This window comes from Scardinius erythrophthalmus (assembly GCF_964197995.2).
Source record: "Scardinius erythrophthalmus genome assembly, chromosome: 3".
NCBI lineage: Eukaryota > Metazoa > Chordata > Actinopteri > Cypriniformes > Leuciscidae > Scardinius > Scardinius erythrophthalmus.
The window spans coordinates 51287704-51307415 of NC_138223.1; the positions used below are offsets into that span (position 1 = coordinate 51287704).

At 37.6% G+C, this 19712-nt stretch overlaps 1 long non-coding RNA gene across 1 annotated transcript; it reads right to left on the reverse strand.

Moving 5' to 3' along the window:
- Positions 1 to 481: 481 nt before the first annotated feature.
- Positions 482 to 6519, reverse strand: LOC308688279. Its single transcript, XR_014029862.1, has 4 exons — positions 5667 to 6519; positions 5528 to 5571; positions 4357 to 4421; positions 482 to 881 (listed from the first exon to the last, which is right to left on the reverse strand). It is a non-coding gene; the product is annotated as an uncharacterized lncRNA (long non-coding RNA).
- Between the last annotated feature and the right edge of the window lie 13193 nt (positions 6520 to 19712).

Below are 19712 nucleotides of genomic sequence, written 5' to 3' on the forward strand. Positions count from 1 at the left end.
TATAATGTTGTAAGCGGATAGTTTTATTTTTGTTCCCAGAATGTTCTTTTAAATGTTCGGATAACATTATTTAAAAACATTATTAAAATGTTTAGGTGTACCATTCTTACAACATTATTCTCTAACGTTCTTAGAAAGTTTTCAGGGGGTGTTTTTATTTTTGTTCCCAGAATGTTCTTTTAAAAGTTCAGATAACATTTTTTTTTACAACATTATAAAAATGTTTAATAATAATATTGTTAGAACATTATTTCTCCTAAAAGGTAGGATAACATTCTCTAAGAACACTCTAAAAATGTTTCGTGATGATGACCTTCTATAAATGTTTAATCATAACATTTTTAGAACATTATCCCTTTATTCTTATAAAGTTTTTAGCAGGAAGTTTTATTTTTATTCTTAGAACGTTCTTCTAAAAGTTAGGATAACATTCTCTAAAAATACTCTTAAAAATACTACTTAACATTCTTATAAATTTTTTAGTGGGAAGTTTTATTTTTGTTCCCAAAATGTTCTCTTAAACATAAAAAATGCTTAGCTTGTTAAAACATACAATTTTATTAATCTCTAAAATAAAACAAAAATCTAACAGGTTTATGAATGGCATTCACATAAATTATTAGAAGTTCTGCGTACAGTAGATGCCCAACATTAAATGAAGAACTCAGTAAAGTCCAATGTGCAATCACACGTCTTGACTGCTGTTTGCTCAGAGCGCTCATCATCAGTCTTTGGTTGTCTTGGTTCTTGCAGAAAAAGAATAAAGTCATCTGCATTAATAGGTGTTCTACTGTTCTTCTCTTCTTCTTTTTCAGCTGCTATCCCAGTTAGCAGAATTGAGCTCCATTCTCAGTGTGCATGGTAGAGTTTTTCCTCATAGCCTATAAAAGAAGATCATGCAACAGTGTAAACAAAAATAATACAAATACATATTACATATTAAGATCACAAGCAATATTGACTTTGAAAACTTTCAAAATTAGCCAGCCTAATTATTAATCAGAAATTAATTAGATTAGTTTATTTAAAAGTATAAATATGATACCTTATGAGTATCTATTTTGTTTCTGTAATTTAAAACATATACTTAATCCATTATATACATGTTAAAGGGATACTCCACTTTTTTTGGAAATAGGCTCATTTTATAACTCCCCCAGAGTTAAACAGTTGAGTTTTACCGTTTTCTAATCCATTCAGCCGAGTTTCTGATATTTAGAAGAATGTCAGTAACCAGACAGTTTCTGGTCTCATTGACTTCCATAGTATATATTTTTTCCTACTATGGAAGTCAATGAGACCAGAAACTGTCTCAATACTGATATTCTTCCAAATATCAGAAACTCGGCTGAATGGATTCGAAAACGGTAAAACTCAACTGTTTAACTCTGGGGGAGTTGTAAAATGAGCCTATTTCCAAAAAAAGTGGAGTATCCCTTTAATAACACAACTAGAGGCTAAATTATTTTAACAAACTACAAACTTGGCTTGAGAAGTGTGAACCTCGAACTCAGGTAGCCTTGAGCACAGCTGCAGCATGTCACAGCACTGCCCACGATGCTTTTGCTCTGATGTAACAGCTCATTTTCATCAGTTATATTGTCTATGGATTGTTACATTTCTTACAGATTTCTGCTTGTTTTAAATCAGATACAGATAAAGTAGTACTGCATTTGAGATAGAACAATTTCTAGTGTGATTTAATCATACCTGTGAATCGTCTCTTTGCTATTAGCTAAGCTGTAAGTTTTAGTTACTTCAAAAGCAGAAAGAAAAATATGCTATAACTTCTGTTTCTTATTGAGAAATCACAGGACAGTGTTGACACTAACTTTTTGTGCTCCAGTAGGTTTCTGTGTGCGCACAATCTGCATGTTAAATGTGAGCTACTGTCTGTGCATATGAAAGCTTGTTTCCGCCATGGAATACAATTTTTAAAAAAGGTAATTACGAATCACAATTCAAACTTTTTTTTCTCAGAAGTGCGAGATATAAACTCGCAATTGGCCGTTTGAAAGTCAGAATCACAGGATAAATTAGTAAAACCTGAGAAAAAAAAGCAATTCTGGCTTATTTTTTTTTGCTGTCGTTTCTATATGAGAACATTAATGCACTTCATCAACACAGCCGCTCTGAGAGTCACTTCAGCAGCATTTTAGCTTCATTTGAGAAAAACTATCATCATATCATAAAACACAGAGAAACTCAAAGGTCTACACGGCAATCCGTCAAATAAAAGTTTGGTTTAACCTTTGAAGAACGTTTTGCTTAAATCATTACATTTTAAATAATTGGTTATAGCAATTTAATTAAACCATTCAAATGGAATCAAGAAAAAAAAATATATATATACTTTTGGGAGATGCGAGAGCGAAGTAGTCCAGTGATAATTAACAGGCAGCCATGGTTAATGCAATTTGCAAAGACCCGCCCCCTTTAGTTACTGTTGCTATGTCCAACAAGCCATGGCGCTCTCACGCCACACATCATGTTGTCACGCAATGAAAAATACATTGCGGATCACAGAAAAAACGCTGAAACGTTTAAACGCAGAGACAAGACAGAGCAGGTTACTTTTGATATGAAAGTTGAAACAAAGTCTCAACGTTTAATTTGTGTAATTTTTTTAGAAAAAAATATTTTTGGTAAAATAAAAATGTAAAAAATACCTGTCAATCAAACTCCCTCGAAGGGTGAATTCTGAGGGGAGTAAAAAAGACAGCTCACAATTCTGATATTTTCTTGCAATTGTGTGTTCTTGCCTCACAATTCTGAGAGAAAAAAAACAACTGTAATTTTACTGATGGAAACAGACAGTAAAAAAGTGGACTTCAAAGATTTCTTATTCTGTAGCTCCCTGTGGGATTTTTTTGACAAGTCCATAAAAATGCATCCATCCATGATAAAAGTACTCCACACGGCTCTGGCAGGTTAATAAAGGCGAAAGGTGAAGCGAAGTGATGCGTTTGTGTAAGAAACATATCCATATTTTATATTTTAGGGCTGGGAATCGATTAAAAAAAGTAACTGATTATTTACACAATTTGCTGTAATTACATGCAATTAATTGCATTTCCCCCAAGCTTGTAATCATCAATATTTAAACTTAGAATAACCTAATTAAACAACAAAAAGGAAAAAAAGGAACAGAAAATAGCCCTGTATTAAAATAATATTAAACATCAATATATCAATATATTATTATTTTCAATAATCAATCAACATAATAAATTTAACAATTTATTATTATATATTTTTTTCTAATTATCAAAATAAAACATAGTCCTACAAAGCTATTATTACAAGAGCATGTGATCAGAGCAGGTAATTTTACCATTGTTGTCAGCATGACTATACCAGCTCAGTAGGGCTATTTCACAGAAGTCTACTACTGAGAAATTTCACGTTATTTGACTTTGCTTTTCCAGTGCATGATCGGTACATGATTGGAGCGTTTGGGCCGTTAACGACAGAGCAGAACGCGCAGCGCAAACACGGAGCAGAACATTGAGCAAAGAGCTCAATGTTTGCTCAGTGTTGTGTGTGTGTGTCAGTGCGCCGACACACACACACGGAATGGAGAGCGCGGAGCGGAAAAGACCCGGTCATGAAAGCTGCGCGAGAATAAAACCTGATCGCCAAACACGGAGGGGCGGGACGGCATATTTTGCAGCCTTTTCCGCAACAGGAAGTCATTAAAATGAGGCAAAAAAAGTGCTGCGTTAATTGCATTTTTTTTATAAACTCGTTAAGCATCTCAAATTAATCGCGAAGATTAACGTGTTAATTCCCCCAGCCCTACCATATTTATAATTTTATTGACTTAAATAACAAGCTTCCAGCAGACAGCCATATGCAAGTCAAATTACGCCCAAAGAGTTAGTCAACGCATCGATACGCATATGCGCCTGCAAGGCTACGCATCACTACACTTCGGCCGCCATATGCGTCTATGAGTAGAAAAATGTGTCGTCCCAGTTTTTGATACGCGACGCACCGTTGTATGCAATACTATGCGTTGTTGGTGGGGGCAAAACTGCAAGTTGCTTGCGTCCGACGTGTTGACTATAAAAGGCTCTTGTCGGTGCATGACATAGGAGTAGCATAAGCTTTGACGGCTCTCGCGGTTCAAACAAACAGGGCTAGGCAATAAATTCAAGCTCCTCCCACATTTCTCTTTATATGATTCTCTTTAATGATAATTTTTCTAAAAATCTCTGTGGAAAGAAAGTCAGATATAAATCTGGGACAGATATAAATCTGGCACGAGGGAGAAAAAAATAGATCATTTTTATTTTGGAGTGCATTGTGCGTTTAAAATTGACTACGGTTTTATAAAATGCAGTGGATACTTACTAGTGATGGACTTGTTTCTCTGTTGGTGCCTGTTCTGCTCCGTAAACATTGGTCCAATGCTTGATCTTAAGAAAATGTAAAAAGTGTGTTAATGTGTGTTAACAGACTATTGATCTGGGTGACATAGGACCATTTTTTATGTTTTCCTTAAGTGTTAGGCTATATAAATCTGGAGAACCCTTACTAACATTAACCATGGTTTTGCTACACTAACTAAATGGTAATAAATTATTGTAATCAATCCACCATAAAAATATTGTTTCTACACTTTACTATAATAAAAACCATGGTTAATTTAGCAAAGGACCCTGGGAACATGTCCTAAAAAGAACAGCTCATCCAAAAAATAGACTCTCTCTCGTTATTTACCGGTACTCCATGTTGTTCCAAAACTGTATGAATTTATTTTGTATAACCTTAATTAAGATATCTTGAGAAATGACTTCACTGTTTCTTTTTTTTTTTTTTTCATAAAATGGGTTCCAATGTTGTTTAATTCCCAACATTCTTGTGTTTCAGAGAAGTAAGTCATACAGGTTTGAAAATAATTTCATTTTGAAAGGACATTTATGTTATGTATAAAGACACAATGTTCTCAGTTCCCTCATTGTAAAGCTCCTATGCTGAGGTTTATTTTATTTTATTTTTTCAAAATGTTGCAAGTAAAATGTTCTAATTGTGTTAACTTGTCACATTAGAAGAACGTTTTATGAAGAACATTCAACATCTCATCTCTCAATGATATCCTCAAAACATTTCCCTAACGTGACAGAGAGAATGTTCTTCTTTTGTTATCATGAAACATTGGGACAATGTTATATTGAGATCATTGTACAACTTTAACTTTAGCAACATTCCCAAAATATGCTCAAAATGTTGCAAGTAGAATGTTCTTCTTTTGTTATCATGAAACATTGGGAACATTTGTTTCCATAAAATGGGTTCCAATGTTGTTTTATTCCCAACATTCTTGTGTTTCACAGAAGTCATACAGGTTTGAAAATAATTTCATTTTGAAAGGACATTTATGTTTGGGTCAGCTAGGCCCATAAAAACTCATATCAAGAAGACAGGTACAATTTTGACTGGAGGGTTTGGACCAGTGTGCCTTTGAGCAGAGTTTACATGTTCTGCCTCTATTTCACGTGTATTTTACTATGACAATACTCACCACAGCTGAAGATCATGTGGCTGGATAATTTATTCCCAAAATTCCTGGATAATGGGAAACACACACATACAGCAATATTATTAGCTATTTGTATTTACTTACTAAAAGAGACATAAAAAGCTTGCAAATTTTTACTCACCAGCTCAAAAACATATTATGATGATGACTCATCATTTTGACGGTAACGTTAGGCCGATATCCCGCGATCATTCAAAAGCCTAGTTTTCATAGTGTGGTTCGAGTTCCTCTCTGTATAAAGACACAATGTTCTCAGTTCACTCATTGTAAAGCTCAGACTATGCTGAGGTTTATTTATATTTATTTTTATCAAAAACTAACTTAGCTGACAATATTTAGCCTAACGTTACACATGCAGCCTGAAACATTGACATAATATCGATATTGCTCTAGTCGCATTTAAAATTAGCTTCTCAATTTAACACACTATATTTTGATGTAGCAGAATGTATTTTTATATAAAATAAAGTTATTTACCTTCCGCAGATTGCAATATGTCCGTTACACGTAGGCTACGTTGTTAAAATTCGTTGTCCATTTACATCCCGCAACTCGCTCAAAATAAAAATGTAACAGTACGATGCAAAATAATCCATGTTTTAAACAATGTAAAAGCCACAGATCCGAAGGAGGCTAGTACTGAAGATCCTCCCGAGCAGCAGCAGCGCGCACACACACACACACTCTCACTCACTCTAACAGACGAATATTCAAACTTCAAACTTGACCAGTAAAAGGCGCGCATAGCTGCCATTGGCCAGATTCCTGGATGACAGTCTGAATAGCCAATCATGCTCAAAACAACTCGAAGAGACAGCCAATAATGTGGTAACATTGCAATTACAGGAAAAGATTACATGTTTTAAAAGAAAGAATATGAAAAAAATGTGCACGGCTATTTATTTAGTTGTATTTGTAAGCTGGCTGTTATATTTAATCAATTGGTTAAATGGTGTCTTCATTGCAGTGCATGATAATAAAAAAATAAACTTACAATAACATATAAATAATAATAATAAATTACACAAATAATATATACCATGTATAACAACATATATTTACCACTGCTCTGCCAAACAGCAGTTTAAAAGAGCAAACATATTATATATTAAACAGAGCAAACATTGCATATGTAGGCTATACATATACAATTCTGTATACCTACCTACATGAAAAACTAATGGATTGGTATCATGGTAACATTAGAGTTACATTCATGTGACCCATAATGATCCTTTTGCACTTTAACAAAATATTGACCTTTCCTTTAGAAACACTCTTATGCCTAATAATGTCAACTTGCTTTTCACCCTGTGTGGCACAGTTACACAACCTGTTGGTTTAGGGTAAATCCTCTGTCCAACACAACACTTTGGTAACATTGGCATAATTCTATACAAGTTGCAACATATACCCCGGGTTTCACAGGCAAGGTTTAAGCCTGTAGTCCCAGACTAAAATGCACGTTTGAGCTGTTTTACCTGAAAGCAACTTGCACTGACATACTGTATCTTAAAATATGTCAGTGCCATTGTTTTGTCTCAAGATGCACACCAGTAATGTTTCTTTTTCTTTTTTCTAAGGCACATTTCTAAAAGCTAATTAAATGCACTAAGGCCTAATCCTGGCTTAATCTAAACTCTGTGAAACCGGGTCTGGGTTAGAAATTAAGGGTTAAGGTTAACCCTAACCCTAACCCTTGTCTACAGACTTTTATTTAACAGCATGGATACTCCAAGGTGTTGACTGCAGTGGTTAGGCCTTTAGCGTTGATACAGGACGAATAACTTCTTACTGTGACAGTCTGTAATGTATTTTAGCAAAGAGTGTTTGTATGGATTGTCCCTAATTAAGCTAGAGCTATTGGTGCATTCAAGTCATGTCATAAAGATCGTATTTACAAGTTGAACGCCACCACAATGATGAGAATATGAGTAGGAAGCTCAGTATTTTCTTTAACCCCGATCTTGAAGAGTTAGGTGTGTCAGTGGGAAACATTGTGGGATACCACTATAGGTATTTAGCAGTGACAATGAAGTAAGCTAATGCCTGCACAAAATATGATAGCATTAATATGTAACAGTATAATATGTGATGATAAAGTTTACAGTGGCTTCATTAATTTAAAACATTAAACAAAATTGTAAAACCTCATGAATACAAACTTCCCAGGAGGACTTAAATGCACCATATGTTCCATCGTGAACCCTGTTGGCCTGCTGTCTGACCAGCAAGCTCAATTTAACAATAATTGTGTAGTTTGATTGCTAAATGTTACATTTAAAATGTTCTAGTTTTGTTAACACGTCACATTACAAGAATTTTTTTTAAAAACACTCATCATCTCAGGTCTCAGTGATATCCTCAAAACATTTTACGAACGTTGATTTGATAATGTTCCTCCTCTGTTATTATGGAACATTGTGCCAATGTTTTACTGAGAACATTATATAATCTGTTATCTCAACAACATCCTCAAAACATCCTTAAAATGTTGCAAGTAAAATGTTCTAATTGTGTTAACACATAACATTACAAGAACGTTTTATAAAGAACATTCAACATCTCATCTCTCAATGATATCCTCAAAACATTTTCCTAATGTGACAGAGAGAATGTTCTTCTTTTGTTTTTATGAAACATTGGGACAATGTTATATTGAGATCATTGTACAAACTTTAACTTTAGCAACATTCCCAAAATATGCTCAAAATGTTGCAAGTAAAATGTTCTAATTGTGTTAACTCGTCACATTAGAAGAACGTTTTATAAAGAACAATAAACATCTCATCTCTCAATGGTATCCTCAAAACATTTTCCTAATGTGACAGAGAGAATTGTTCTTCTTTTGGTTTGATGAAACATTGGGACAATGTTATATTGAGATCATTGTACAAACTTTAACTTTAATAACATTCCCAAAATATCCTCAAAATGTTGCAAGTAGAATGCTCTTCTTTTGTTATCATGAAACATTGGGACAATGTTATTTTAAGATCATTGTCCAAACTTTAACTTTAACAACATTCCCAAAATATGCTCAAAATGTTGCAAGTAAAATGTTCTAATTGTGTTAACTCGTCACATTAGAAGAACGTTTTATAAAGAACATTCAACATCTCATCTCTCAATGATATCCTCAAAACATTTTCCTAACGTGACAGAGAGAACGTTCTTCTTTTGTTATGACAAAACATTAAGACAACGTTATTTTGAGATCATTGTACAAACTTTAACTTTAACAACATTCCCAAAATATGCTCAAAATGTTGCAAATAAAATGTTCTAATTGTGTTAACTCGTCACATTAAAATAACGTTTTATAAAGAACACTCAACCTCTCATCTCTCAATGATATCCTCAAAACATTTTCCTAATGTGACAGAGAGAATGTTCCTCTTTTGTTTTTATGAAACATTGGGACAATGTTATTTTGAGATCATTGTACAACTTTAACTTTAGCAACATTCCCAAAATATGCTCAAAATGTTGCAGGTAAAATGTTCTAATTGTGTTAACTCGTCACATTAGAAGAACATTTTATAAAGAACAATAAACATCTCATCTCTCAATGATATCCTCAAAACATTTTCCTAACGTGACAGAGAGAACGTTCTTCTTTTGTTATAACAAAACATTAAGACAACGTTATTTTGAGATCATTGTACAAACTTTAACTTTAACAACATTCCCAAAATATGCTCAAAATGTTGCAGGTAAAATGTTCTAATTGTGTTAACTCGTCACATTAGAAGAACGTTTTATAAAGAACATTCAACCTCTCATCTCTCAATGATATCCTCAAAATATTCTACAAATGTGACAGAGAGAATGTTCTTCTTTTGTTTTTATGAAACATTGGGACAATGTTATATTGAGATCATTGTACAAACTTTAACTTTAACAACATTCCCAAAATATTCTCAAAATGTTGCAAATAAAATGTTATAATTTTGTTAACTTGTCACATTAAAATAACGTTTTCTAAAGAACATTCAACATCTCATCTCTCAATGATATCCTCAAAACGTTTTCCTAACGTGACAGAGAGAACGTTCTTCTTTCGTTATAATGAAACATAGGGACAATGATATTTTGAGATCATAGTACAACTTGTTATTTCAGAAACATTCCCAAAACATCTTTTGAATGTTGCAGTTAAAATGTTATATCTTAGTTTTCATATAACGTTATAGGAACATTTTTTAAAATGAGAAAACATCCTTAAAATGTTCGGTAAACATTACATTCAAATGTTTTCTTTAGAACATTAACCAAACTTGTAGGGAATGTTAGCGAAAGTTCTGAGAACGTTCCCTGCTAGCTGGGTCCCTACTTCATATATTTCAACTGAACCAACTAAAAATGTTCAGTGCAGCAAGTCTACATAACATTTTGAGATTGACCTCCAAAATTTTTACAGTGTGTTTGTGATGGCAAGAAATGTACAAAGCAGACAAACACGTATCGTTCTTTACCATCCAACTGGGGACGCGAAGTTCATTTTTATTAATAAAATCATTATTCACTGTTTAAAGTATGCTTTACACTATACTAAAATAAGTCACCTGAAATTGTTACCTTAAAGAGCTATTTCTGTTTGATTAATCCCATAAACCCTAAAGGGACTGCATAACCAAGCATAGAAAGTATCTATGAAGAGAGAAAATAAGCTTTAAATAAGAGAAATAATATTATGAATGATAAAAGGCATAATATATAATATACTATATATATATATATATATATATATATATATATATATATATATATATATATATATATATATATATATATATAGTTACATAATGAAGACAGACTTCACTGCCAGTTCACTTCACTGTTCACACACACACACACACACACACACACACAGCTCCATTGCAGGCTATTGTGAGTCCCCACTTGTATAGGTAGAGATCGTTCAGAACGTCCCCACTTGGTCAGTGTAGAGTGATATCGGTCTGTTAGTAATATAGACATGTATGTGTGTGTGTGTGCAATGGCACATAACAATGGCAAGTAAATTGTTAGGGACTGCATAACCAAGCTTAGAAAGTATCTCTGAAGAGAGAGCGTTAAATAAGAAAAATAATATTATGAATGATAAGAGGATATTCTCGCCTCTGATTTTGAACTGTTGCTGCCGGTGTCACGATTTTGGGTTTGTTCTTGTCATGTTTTTGTGTCATGTCATGTTTCCATGTCTGTCATGGGATTCCCTGTTTTTCATGTGATCCTGCCATGTGTCTTGTCATTGGTTAATTGTGTGATCACTGTTCACAGGTGTCCCTTGCCTTGTCATTAGTCTTTGTATTTAGCCCTCATGTTTTCCATGTGTCTTTGTAAAGTATTGTTTCCTGTAGACCACTGTTTGTAAGTCTTTGTTCATGTTCTGGTTTTTTATTTTTTATTTTTTCATGCCACACCATGTTTTAGTTTTATCTTTGCTTTTGTTTGTAATAAACTGGACTTGGGTTCTCATTTACACTTGCCTTCAGTGGATCCTTATTACAGCCGGGCCGTCTGTATTTTTTACCCAGTTGTAGATTTAAATGGTCTTTCCTCAAGCAATTAAGTTTTTGATAACTGATAATGTTCGTCATTCTTAAAAAAAAAAAAAAATTATTGTATATGTTTAACTATGCATATTGTGATCTCTGATGCCTGTGTGAACATATATTATATATATGTTATTATGTGTTATTATATGTATATGAACATAAAGACATACAAAATAAAGACAGACTTAACTGTTCACACACACACAAACACACACACACACAGCTCCATTGCAGGCTATTGTGAGTCCCCACTTGTATAGGTAGAGATCGTTCAGAAAGTCCCCACTTGTATAGGTAGACATCGTTCAGAGTTGAGATTCTATCTTGGCATGTTTAAAAAATTTTTTTTTTGCATATTTGAAGTTATATTATAAAAAAAGACCTTACAAGAAAATTGTGTATTTCATTATTGTTTCTTCAAAATGACCAGATGCAGCAAGTCAACTTAAAAGTTTTGAATTTGATCTTCAAGAAAGGTCCACTGTTGGATGGTAACGAGCGACATACAGTATGTTTGGTTGTATTTAAATTGAGCAATATTTCAAACACTGACTATCTCTGTACATCAACATCCTAGAAACAAAGGAAACAAAAAAAAGGACATGTCTACTGAATTTATTACAGTAGAAATTATGTTTTAATTAATGTGCAGCCAATACTATCAGTTGCAATATCTTAATAATATAATAATAATTACATTATAATTATAACATTGAGTTGCAGATCCCCTCTTGGCAAAAAAATAAATAAAAAAATGCATATTTGAAGTTATGTTATGAAAAATATAATATATATGGTAAACCTTTATAATAACTGCATCCTATTAATCATTAGTTAAGCATTAGTAAACAGTTAAATCATAATTCATAAAGCAGACATTAATAAGCATTTTATACATACAGCTTTAAATGCTGTATTACTGATTTAGAAGCATATCTATAATGTGTTTAATAATTGTATTTTCATACTTTATTAATTATCAATTTATCATTTCTAAATGAAGTATAGCATTATTTACAAACCAGTTATTTAGGTGTTGTCAGTGATTCATAAGATCACTTAGAAAGTGTAAGTAAATGTTGTAGATTCAGGTAGTTATAAAGCATTTAGTAGTGGTCAGTTAACTATTTTGTGAGCTCATCTGAAGTGAGGACTAGTTGTGCTTTGTAAATCATTTATAAAGGAGATTTAAAGACTCAGTTTTCTTCTAAACAGAAAAAGGTAACAAACACACACACAGTGATACAGAACATAGAAATATTAACAGCCTTTAAATCTCCTTTATAAATGTTTTACAAGGCATAACTAGTCCTCACTTTAGATGAGCTCACAAAAATAGTGAACTGACCACTACGAAATACTTTATAACTACCTGCATTACAGTAGAAATACATGTTAATAAAGCATTTAACACACTGAGTAACTATTACTATATGTCTGAATAATAAATATCTATGAATGTACATTTAAATTGTTTAATCATTTACTCACACTTTCTAAGTGATCTTATGAACCACTGACAACTCCTAAATAACTGCTTTGTAAATGATACTATACTTTATTTAGAAATGATAAATTGATCATTAATAAAGTATGAAAATACAATTATCAAACACATTATAGATATGCTTTTAAAACAAGAATAAAGCATTTATATCTGTATTTATATACTGCTTATTAATGTCTATTCATTTATAAAACTTTATAAAATGATTAACTGTTTACTAATTCTTAACTAATGATTAATAGCGTGGAGTTATTATAAAGTGTTACTGAAAGCTCCAGTTAAACAGCAGCTCTACAGTCTCAGAGCCTCTAGGACAGCAGCCATTCAAACAATAGAGAAGTGTGAACGACGTGTGTTAATGGGCCACTGCAGTTCCTGCTCCAGCCTACAGGAGCGCTGCTGAGTATGGACTTAAACACACACACACATGTAGGTCCCCACTTGGTCAAAAATGAAAAAAATTCACCAGAGCGTGTTTTAGCTGATTTTAACATGTTTTAAAGCATGACCAACAGGGGACTTGAAAAAAGTCCCCACTTGGCTCGACGGTCCCCTGTTGGTGAGTGTGTAACGACACCAAGGTCCCCACTTAGATAGGTAGACAAGTACACACACACACACACACACACTCTTCCTCCTCTAACTTATTCACTTCCTCTTATACTCATACTCTTCCTCGTCTTATACTCACACTCTTCCTCCTCTAACTCACACTCTTCCTCCTCTTATACTCACACTCTTCATCCTCTAATACTCATACTCTTCCTCCTCTTAGACATATACTCTTCCTCCTCTAACACACACACACACACACACACACACTCTTCCTCCTCTTATACTCATACACTTCCTCTTCTAACTCACACTCTTCCTCCTGTAACTCATACTCTTCCTCCTCTTATACTCATACTCTTCCTCCACTTACACACACACACACACACACACACACACACACACACACACACACACACACACTCTTCCTCCTCTTATACTTATACTCTTCCTTCTTTTACACACACACACACACACACACACACACACACACACACACACACACACACACACACACTTCCTCCTCTTACACTCATACTCTTCCTCATATACTCACACTCTTCCCCCTCTAACTCACAATCTTCCTCCTCTTATACTCATACTCTTCCTCCTCTTATACTCATACTCTTCCTCCTCTTATACTCAGACTCTTCCTCCTCTCATACTCATACTCTTCCTCCTCTAACTCACATACCCTTCATCCTCTAACTCACACTCTTCCTCCTCTTACACACACAATCTTCCTCCTCTTAAGCACACACTATTCCTCCTCTTATACTCAAATTCTTCCCCCTCTAACTCACACTCTTCCTCCTCTTATACACACTCTTCCTCCTCTAACTCATACTCTTCATCATATAACTCACACTCTTCCCCATCTAAATCACAGTCTTCCTCCTCTTATACTCATACTCTTCCTCCTCTTATACTCCTACTCTTCCTCCTTTAACTCACACTCTTCCTTCTCTTATACTCACACTCTTCCTCCTCTAACTCATACTCTTCCTCCTCTTATACACACACTCTTCCTCCTCTTATACACACACTCTTCCTCCTCTTATACTCATACTCTTCCTCCTCTAACTTGCACTCTTCCTCATCTTATACTCATACTCTTCATCCTCTAACTCACACTCTTCCTTCTCTTATACTTATACTCATCCTTTTCCTCCTCTTATACTCATACCCTTACTCCTCTTACACACATACTCGTCCTCCTCTTATACTCATATTCTTCCTCCTCTAACTCACACTCTTCCTCTTATACTCACACACTTCCTCCTCTTATACTCATACTCTTCCTCCTCTTATACACACACTCTTCCTCCTCTTATACACACACTCTTCCTCCTCTTATACACACACTCTTCCTCCTCTTATACACACACTCTTCCTCCTCTTATACATACACTCTTCCTCCTCTCCCTCTTATATTGTTTCCATCCATTGTTGCTATCAACATTCCATGCAACATTTAGGCACAATGAGTCAATCTAGGCACTTTAAACTGTCTTGTATTTTGTACAGTTGGTTTCCTCTCATCATTAGAAATAAGTCTGAACAATTTTGAGTCGTTGTGTGTAAACGATGACAACTGTGTTGTAGTTGTGTTTAACTTTTGCCTGCCTGTGTTTAGCGTTTTGAAACATAAGTGCATCACAGTGAGAAATGTGTTTTAATGAGTGAGAATGTGTTTTGAGTTTTGCATAAAGAGAGCATGAGATTTGCAAACAGTGTTTTAACTACATGAACTTGTATAATGTTTTACAGAAAGAATGATTTATTTGACAAATTGGTTTAGGCTATTGAGAATTTGGTTCAGAGAAGTGGGTTTAGTGTTTTAGCAGTTCAGAAACACTGTATATCCTGGAATATGACTAAATCAATATTTAACATATATACATTCACTTACGAGAACAAGAGCAAAAAATATTCACGATCTAGTGCTAGGGCAGGGCTGTGAACTGTCACACATTCAGCCTGAGACTCTAATCGACACGTTTCACACACACTCATTTTCTCACGCAGAGAAAAATCGCACCAACACTGACCAGAGGTGTCCAGGGGTCAGAAAGTAGAAGTCCTGCCATATGTTTATTCCACCCATGAACTCAGCAAGAGCAAGCTGATTTAACTAATTAGTTCTATCTCCTGGCTAAATTAGCAAATCCAGGTGATTGGAACAAAATACTGAGGGGGACTTTTACTTTCTGAACCTGGACTTTACACCTCTGACAGCAACAGACAAGACAGAGCTGGTTACTTTTGAAATGAAACAAATTCTCAGCCCTCAGATTCTGTAAATTTTATTTCAAAATTAAAACAATAAATATCGTTTTGGCTTAGTAAATGTGAAGTGGCAGATCGCTGTAAAGCCTCAGTTCAAGCGGCACATGAACCGATAATCAACGAATGAACAATAGGTAGGCTATGTGTGCAACACCTCACACATACAGTGAGGAAAATAAGTATTTGAACACCCTGCTATTTTGCAAGTTCTCCCACTTGGAAATCATGGAGGGGTCTGAAATTGTCATCGTAGGTGCATGTCCACTGTGAGAGACATAATCTAAAAAAAAATCCAGAAATCACAATATATGATTTTTTAACTATTTTTTTGTATGATACAGCTGCAAATAAGTATTTGAACACCTGCCTATCAGCTAGAATTCTGACCCTCAAAGACCTGTTAGTCTGCCTTTAAAATGTCCACCTCCACTCCATTTATTATCCTAAATTAGATGCACCTGTTTGAGGTCGTTAGCTGCATAAAGACACCTGTCCACCCCATACAATAAGAATCCAACTACTAACATGGCCAAGACCAAAGAGCTGTCCAAAGACACTAGAGACAAAATTGTACACCTCCACAAGGCTGGAAAGGGCTACGGGGAAATTGCCAAGCAGCTTGGTGAAAAAAGGTCCACTGTTGGAGCAATCATTAGAAAATGGAAGAAGCTAAACATGACTGTCAATCTCCCTCGGACTGGGGCTCCATGCAAGATCTCACCTCGTGGGGTCTCAATGATCCTAAGAAAGGTGTGAAATCAGCCCAGAACTACACGGGAGGAGCTGGTCAATGACCTGAAAAGAGCTGGGACCACCGTTTCCAAGGTTACTGTTGGTAATACACTAAGATGTCATGGTTTGAAATCATGCATGGCACGGAAGGTTCCCCTGCTTAAACCAGCACATGTCAAGGCCCGTCTTAAGTTTGCCAATGACCATTTGGTTGATCCAGAGGAGTCATGGGAGAAAGTCATGTGGTCAGATGAGACCAAAATAGAACTTTTTGGTCATAATTCCACTAAACGTGTTTGGAGGAAGAAGAATGATGAGTACCATCCCAAGAACACCATCCCTACTGTGAAGCATGGGGGTGGTAGCATCCTGATTTGGGGGTGTTTTTCTGCACATGGGACAGGGCAACTGCACTGTATTAAGGAGAGGATGACCGGGGCCATGTATGGCGAGATTTTGGGGAACAACCTCCTTCCCTCAGTTAGAGCATTGAAGATGGGTCGAGGCTGGGTCTTCCAACATGACAATGACCCGAAGCACACAGCCAGGATAATTGATTCGAAAAACTAGAAAAATTAGCTATAGAGACCATTTGCTAAATATGTGCACTATATTAGCCTACATATTTTTTATATTTTTACCTATATCATAATATTATTATGTTGTTATTATAATAAAAACACATTATATTTAATTAGAGTTGTTATTTTTAACCTTTATTAATAGCTGACAGGGCTCTGTATGTTTACAGCATTGTATAAGCTTTTTTTTTTTTCTTGAGAAAAATGAACATGTATCTACTGTACCTAATTTTATCCAAATTAATGGATATTGAATCAAGATCAGAATCAAATCACAAAAATTTAATTCGTAAAAGAGATTTTTTAAAAAAAAAAGTTTTTTTTTTACACCCCATCAATCCCCCTTCCATAATCATCTCTCCAAACTAAACTCAAAAGTTGGCAGCCCTGTGCTACAGTGATTTTTTTGATGAGCTTTGATGGACGGTGTTGCAGAAAAGCTGAAGTAAATGTAGACACAGAGTGAAGAGAGTTCCCTTTCAGTCACTGCCTTTCAGTTCCCTTTCAGTTTGACGTGAAGCGGCGGCTGCAAGCATTGCAGCTCACAACTGCTGTTTCACAGACTGCAGTTCTGTGTGTGTGTTTTGGGTCGGTGGGCATTTCCTCCTGAGTGTGTGTAAATACACACCGCGGCTACCCCTAGCTGCGGTAGGTTACCCCTACCCCTAGCTCCTTAGATCGAGACTCACTTACCTCAAGGGAGATGCAGTCCCCTCACCTATGCCTATGCCTGCCACTGTATAGTGCCAGAAGCCGTCCTAGTGGCTCCTCCCCCCTCAGCACCCTAGACGGCGGGGCAGCTAAGGGGTATGTGGATATCCCTCCAGTGGAGCGTGCCGTTGCGATGCATCTGTGTCCAGCATCTGCTTTCTCTGGGTGGGGTAATCCACGCCTCCCGTCCAAGGCCTGTAAATTTTCGTCCGGTCTAACGGCGAAGGCTTACAAAGCCTGTGGACAGGCTGCTTCCGCCCTCCATGCCATGGCGCTCTTGCAAGTCCACCAGGCCCAGGCGCTCATGGATATGAACGAGGGTGGTTCTGACCCAGAGCTCCTCCGGGAGCTCCGTGTGGCAACCGACCTCACACTCCTGGCGACGAAGGAAACTGCACATTCCGTTGGTCAGGCGATGTCCACCTTGGTGGTCCAGGAGCGCCACTTTGGGCTCAACCTGGCCGATATGAGGGACACTGGTTCCAGGATGCCCCTCTGTCCCAGGTTGGGTTGTTCGGCGATGCGGTTGAGAGCTTTGCCCAGCAGTTCTCGGCCGCACAGAACAGATGGAGGCCATCCGACACATCCTGCCCCGGTGGACTGCTGCTGCTTCCACCCATCTGCCAGCCGCAGACCCTCCGTCCACTTGTCACCGAGGTCGGCCTCCCGCAGTGTCCTCCGCTTCCGCTAAGCCTCAGCAGCAGCCACAATCCAGGCTTCAGCGTGGAGCAAGCCACAGGAAGCCGACCCCGCCCGTCCAGGCCGCTGCCAAAGCAGGAGGCAAGCAAAGGTGCAAACGACCCTGACACGAGCGACCCAAGGGTGGATCAAGTTGCTCTTTAGAATATGGTGAACGCATCACTCCTTCCCCCGGTGGAGGGCCGGGCAGAGAATCTTTTGTTTCCTTTTCTTTTTGTTCCGCCACTGATCCACGGCCCACAATTTCAGCAAAAGAGCAATTTCTGGAACCTCTGGGTCTGAAGAGGGCGCGCTTGGCGGTCGACGACGCTATGTCTTGTCACCCTCAAGCCCCTCTTTCATCGCCAGCGGGCAGCAGTGGCTGTGTCCCGGATGCACTGACGCCTCTGCACACTCACTCTGCCCTTCAACGGAAGCAGGTATGTGTTGCACCACACACTCAAACTCCACTCCGGGCTGCTAAGCAGTCTGAGTCGGGTCGCTGCATTCCGCTGCACTGCCCCACCCGGGTACGTCTGTAGTGCCGTTGGTTCTGCTTGCACGGTGTCTGGGAGCCTGGCTAGCACTTCCCAGCCCGTAGACTCGGCTATGTGATTCAGTTCGCCCGGCGCCCCCCTGTCTTCAAGGGCATTCTGTTCTGGCTGACAATGCCCCTGTGCGAGCGTGGTGTTCGCATTCTCAACTACCTCGACGACAGGCTCATTCTGGCACAGTCGAGAGAGCAGTTGTGCGAACACAGGGACATGGTGCTCAGTTACCTCAGCCACCTAGGGCTTCGGGTCTACTGGGAAAAGAGCAAACTCACCCCCGGGCAGAGGATCTCTTTTCTTGGTATGGATTCGATCAACATGACAGTGCGCCTCACTGAGGCCTGTTTCCAGTCAGTGCTGAACTGCGTGAGCACGCTCAGATGCAGAACAGCGGCACCACTGAAACTTTTTCAGAGGCTCCTGGGGCATATGGCATCTGCAGCCATGGTAACTCTGCTTGGATTGCTTCATATGGGGCCGCTCCATCTAAGGTCACTTCGTGCTGTTTACATTCCGGGCCTGCTCAACCGTGCAGCCGACGAGCTCTCACAGCAGCAGGTGCTACCGGGAGAATGGCAACTCCATCCCCAGGTGGTCAAGCTGATTTTCAGGTGCTTCGGGGCCGCACAGGTAGATCTGTTTGCTGCCCCGGACATGTCTCACTGCCAGTTGTTCTATTCCCTGACCGAGGGGACCCTCGGCACGGATGCTCTGGCACACAGCTGGCCCCGGGGCCTACGCAAGTATGCATTTCTCCCACTGAGCCTTCTTGCACAGACCTTGTGCAAAGTCAAGGAGGATGAGGAGCAGGTCTTGCTAGTTGCAGTATTGGCCCAACCAGACCTGGTTCCCAGAACTAGTACTCCTCGCGACAGCCCCTCCCTAGCCCATTCCTCTGAGAGAGGACCTGCTCTCTCAGAGACGGGGCACCACATGGCACCCACATCCAGACCTCTGGAAACTCCATGTCTGGTCCCTAGGCAGGACGCGGAGGTTCTAGGT